The sequence below is a fragment of the Marmota flaviventris genome, chromosome 10 (genome assembly GCF_047511675.1).
Source record: "Marmota flaviventris isolate mMarFla1 chromosome 10, mMarFla1.hap1, whole genome shotgun sequence".
NCBI lineage: Eukaryota > Metazoa > Chordata > Mammalia > Rodentia > Sciuridae > Marmota > Marmota flaviventris.
This window is the reverse complement of record NC_092507.1, coordinates 23,138,797-23,144,649: the sequence shown is the minus strand read 5'-3', so window position 1 is coordinate 23,144,649 and position 5,853 is coordinate 23,138,797.

Here is a 5,853-nt window from a genome sequence, read left to right as displayed (position 1 = left end):
GGCTCTGCAATGACCTTGACTCTAGTGTCCTTGGAGAAGACCTGGGCCAGGGCAGCACTGATCACTCACCAACTAGAATGCAGGTGCAGGACAGCAGGAAGAGATTATGCCTCATCCCACACGTGTGGGCGCACCAGGTCCTGGTCTGCATGAGCCACCTCAGTCCCAGCAGCCTGCGGGAGAGGGTTAGAATGCTCTCTGCTTGCCAAAGAGGAAACTGAAGCTGGGAGTCAGCGGTCACCTGGGTGAGGTCACACGGGGGCGGGGTATAGAGACTGAACCATCTGGCTACCAGGCTCCCTGAATGCACAGCGACTGAATTCACACACAGTAAGAGGACAGGATGTCTCCTACGCCCAGGGAAGGTGAACTCCCAGTGGTCACTTACTTGGTGATATTGACACCAATTCTACAGAAAACACACACAGAAATAAACATGTACAAATATGCACAGGGACACACAGAGAGGCACGGGCACAGACATCTGCAGTGCTGCGGGTGTCCCCCAGACTATGTCCCCCTAAGCCACCTGTGCTCACCTGCCCTGTACTAGACAGTTTCCAGCTCCAGCCTCCCTCTGTGGCTCTCCCTGAGCTTTCTCCAGTGCCTCGGGAACTAGCAGGGTGGCAGACCACAAAGACTCCCAGTCCTCAGCTCAACCAAAGAGAGGCAGGGGTCAGTGAACAGGGGCCATAGCTCCTAGTCCTGCTCAGGGACAATTCTAAGATGTGTGTACATGGTCCCCAGAGGGCCTGACCTTGGTGCCTACAGTGGGACCTGCTCATCCATACCCCATGTGAAGGATCACCTTCCCACACCCAAGTTTTCATGTTGCAGTTGGCTTTTAAGGGACACCAAACTAACATAGGCATGTACATGCCTACCCACCTGTGCACACAGGACACACCCAGAGGAACACTAAGAGAGGTGAACATGCAGATACACACACATGCACGCACTCACAGACATGCCTCTGACCTCCTTGAGCACAGGGACCACCCCCAGGCCCTCGCCAGTTCACCTCCTCAAACTCGGGAGGGGAGCCTGCTGCTCCAGAGAAGCCCCCTCCAGGATCTGGGAAGCTCATGTCATGGCTGACCCCATGGCCCATCTCAAACACACGCCAGAAGTCAGCGATGACCTGCGTGTAGCTCTGGGGTGTCTGGTACAGAGCCCACGTGGAAGCTAGGAACACATGCATAGGACATAGGGAGAGATGAGTACTATGTTTAAACGCACAGAGCCGAATATGGATGAGCACACACCAAGACAGACAGACAGACTCAGTCATACAGAAGGTCCAGAGCCTCTAGGCCAATTGCAGAAGCAAATGACTGTAAACGTAACCGGCTACACTGGCACAGGTGTGTGCTCACAGACTCCTACACACTCAAGCGACCAGTGAATAAACGCACCATGGAGGGACACTCTCCTTGAGACCTGAGTGTTCACAGGGACACTCTCCGTGAACATGCCTCAGTGGCAGCCCTGGCCCCAGCCCTGCCGTGGAGGCTCCCCTCCTGCTCATGACAGAGGTTCTCAAACCCCAGGACTCTGAGCAGCGAGGAGCGGAGTAACCTTCACATCCTATCCTGTCCCCTTTGACAACCTGGGCTCCCCCAGGAGAGCGACCACAGCTTGCCATGGGCCCCAGCAAGGGCTAGATGAGAACCCAGGGCTCCTGTCCCCAATCCAGAATCTTGAGCATCACTCACCTGGCTCTGACTAGAGCCAACCCAGGTCTGCAGTGACCATGAGCAGTGCACACGTGCCCCTCAGCTGCAGGCCCCCAACGTGGCGCTCAGGGGAAGGTGCTCTGGCTGTCCTGGTCCTGTAACCACAGGACAACCTGGAGGAAGGACACCGTGGTTAGGGAGGGTGGGGAGTCAGTGCTCAGCCAAGGCACTCAGGGGCTCAGACCGTCTACCACTGTCTCCAGGCCCAGCCGACCCCGGATCTGGTAGAGCTTCGGTGCCACCCAATTCATCGTACCTGCCCAACCAACCACACACTCGTGTACACAGCCACCCTTTCCCCAGGTACATCAAGATACGGAGTGTAGGAAACAGGTACAAAGTCATGAACACCCACTATCAACTAGGCCACAGGCCCCTATTTTGTCCATGAAAAAGAATTCAGTGGAAATATGAAAGAGACTTGCCCAGTGTACACATCAGGTGTGTGACAAGCCAGGAGGTGACCCTGGGCTGTCTCACTGCAAATGCAGGGTGGCTTCCCTACACCACCTGCCACCAGGCCCCTCGCACGGAGCTGGCCCAGGGGTCCTCTCCACTTTTCTTAGGCCAGCCTTCTCAGCCAGGTGCTGTGCTGTGTAGGTCACTCATTCCTGCTGACCCTCGCCCCCCCTGCCTGCAGCCTGCTGCTCTCACCTGGCCTGGGGTGGAGCTGGGCCATCTTGGCTGGCTCCTCCTTGATGTAGGAGAACAGAAGTGCCTCTCCTGGGGGGACCCAGACTTGCAGGGGTGGACACAAGTGATGTACCAGGGGAACATGCCCAGGCCCAGCACCTGCTCCAGCTCCACCTGGCAGGGCCACGAGCCAGACTGTAACCCACCCCCTCCCCGTCCTTGTAGACAGGAGCCCTGGGCGGGGCCTTGGGTGCCCATCACCCTGTCTCTGCAAAGTCCCAGGCACTGTCCATGCTGGTGTCAATAGCTTAGAACCCATTCCTGATCAACTCTAGCCAGTGAGTTGAACCCTGTGAATTGAACCCCATTAGCTCAGAGCTCTGCAGAAAGGAAGGAGGGAGACCCATTCCTACCCCTGGGCTTCTTCTCCAATCTCCATCAACACCCCTAAACCCCCTTCTGCAAAGAACTGGAAGAACACTAACTCCTGAATAAGACAAGACTCACAGAATTCACATTCGGATGGTTGGAAAAGATACTGGTAAGTCACTGGGGGGAGGAGGGTCTCTCCCAAGGGCCAGCTTGGGCCCTGGAGACGCAGGGCTTTTGCTCTGCCCAGTGAGATGTGCAAGTTCGGGGAGGAGCTGAACTATTCAGCCCCGGAGAGAAAACATCATGGTGAACCCTGAAAAAAACGTAGAACCAGCTGGCATGGTGGTGCCCACCTGTAATCCCAGAACTCAGGAGGCGGGGGCAGGAGGACCACAAGTACAAAATCAGTCTAGGAAACAGCTAGACCCTGTCTCCAAATAAAAAATAAATAAGATAAGATAAAATAAAATTTTAAAAAGGACTGGAGGTGTAGCTCAGTGGTACTGTGCCCCTGGGTTCAATCCCCATCACAAATGAGAGAGAGAAAACCAGGGCACTTAGTGTCACAGTCTCCATGCATCAATGGAAGCTAGAGAATAATACAAAAGGGAAAATATGGACAAAGTTGCTTCTGGGGTTTTCTCTAAAGGTTTCCTTTAATTCTTTTTTTAAAAAAATATATTTATTTTACTTATTTATTTTTATGTGGTGCTGAGGATCGAACCCAGGGCCTTGCACATGCTAAGCGAGCGCTCTACCACTGAGCCACAACCCCAGCCCTCCTTTAATTCTTTATGTTGTTGTTGTTGTTCTTTATAGTTATACTTGACAGTAGACTGTATCTTGGCATATCACACACACCTGGAGTGTAACTCCCTGTGGCTGTATGGTATGGGGAGTCACACTGGTCGTGTATTCCTATATGAACAAGGAAAGTCGGTCCCGTGCATTCTAGTGTCTGTTCCAATCGCATTCCCCTCCCTTCCCTTCATTCCTCTTTATCTAATGCAAAGTACTTCTGTTCTTCCTCCCGGACCCTTATTGTGTGTTAGCATCTGCAAACCAGAGAGAACGTTCGGCCTTTGGTTTTCTGGGGATCACCTTATTTCACTCAGCAAGACATTCTCCAGTTCCATCCTTCCACTGGCAAAGGCCATAATTTCATTTTTCTTTATGACTGACTAATATTCCATTGTGTGTATATATACCACATTTTCTTTATCCATTCATCTGTTGAAGGGCACCTAGGTTGGTTAATTCTTTTTATGAACTAAAGACACCAAACTGCTTTCTTCAACTCAGTCTCACTATTTGAAACTTCTTTTCAAAAATTTCCTTTTAATGATGCCATTATTCATTGCTTTGTCATAGGTCATCTTAGTGGTGAACCTGAGTTTCCAAGAGAGTTGAGAAGCAAGCAGTACTCATCATCTCTGTATTATAAAATGCCTACTCCCTTCAAATCACTCAGAATGGCAGAAAAGATAACCAATATTGAGACCTAGAGGGAAACTATACTATGTCATGACATGTGATTAAATTATATAATGCAGTATACCATAGATCACATGAACAACATGTAATTCATACAATATTCCATCTTGAAGCTGGCACAGTGCTGAGCACCTATTGTTCCAGCTACTCAGCAGCTGAGGCAGGAGGATGCTGTGAGCCCAGGAGTTCAAGGTCAGCCAGGACAACATAGGGAGACTCTCTCTCAAAAACAACAACAGCAAAAACCTTGATAGTTTGTGTGAAACTCTTTCTATAGTTTATGTCATTTCACGATACTACATAGATTTGATTTTCCAGTACAATTTTATTTTAGTAATTTTTTAGTTGTAGTTGGACACAATACCTTTATTTTACCTATTTATTTTTATGTGGTGCTGAGGATCGAACCCAGGGTCTCGCACGTGCAAAGCGAGCATTCTACCGCTGAGCCAAAAAACCAGTCCCCCAGTGCAATTTTAAAGGCCTCTCGGACCCTCCTCCCTTTTTTTTTTTTTTTTTTTTTGAGACTTGAGTCTCCTCTAGTTAACAGCCACTCTTCACATCTTTGTAAAGTCTTTCTCTTGGATTTTGGTGTTGACCTACGAAAAGGCAAAAACTTATCTGAAGAGCTGCGTAATACAATCCTTACAGTAATAAGTGTATTTTTACACAATTGAATGACAAATAATCCTTGTATCCTTCGGAGCTATTTTGTGGTTGATCTACTTGGTGGTTGATCTACATAGGTCTCCGAAGGCAGGCAGAGTCCTCACCTTCAACCTGGCTACGGCCTTCAACCTGGCCACGGATGGCACATGTTTCAGGATGAAGGCCAAGTGAGCTCCTGGGGTGGACATAGCATGGACATAACAAGCTCATAGTGGAAATCCAGACCTATGAGTTGATGGAACACACCAGGCCACCAGAGAAGCAACCTCCTCACTTGGGGCCCATAAAAGGAGAAGCACCCCGAGACTGGACACAGCAGCACCCTGGCCCCCTCACCTGCTCACTCGTCCTGAGCCTTGCCCAGGAAAATCGCCATCGCAAAGAACTTCTGAACGTGTGTCCTCGAGCTTCAAAGCAGGGTGCTGCCTCCTGCCCCTGAGGACTATGCAAGACCCACTCCACGCTGACATCGAGGGGACGCTCTGCAAATGCCATCAGTCTTCAACTTTGGCCTAGAGTAAGTTCCTGCACATTGACAGCTCTGAGCCCTGAACGTATTCTTAGGCTGGTTCCTAATCGCATCCGACCACCTACAGCGACTCCGCTCCACTCCCTGTGCGCTCTCTGCCTTTGCTTTGTTCAGAATCCCTGAGGCTGCCTGAACCCTTTCTGAGCCTTTCTGGAACCTGTGTGTACAATTGAGTAAAGTGTGACTTAGTGTTACAGATATCAGAAATTAGGATTGAAATAAAAGGCCAGGCACACGCCTGTCATCCCAGCAGCTTGGGAGGCTGAAGCAGGAGGATCCTGAGTTCAAAGCCAGCCTCAGCAAAAGCAAGGCTTTAAGCAACTCAGTGAGATTCTGTCTCTAATTAAAATACAAAATAGGGCTGGGGATGTGGCTCAGTGGTCGAGGGCCCCTGAGTTCAACCCTCGGTACCCCCCACCC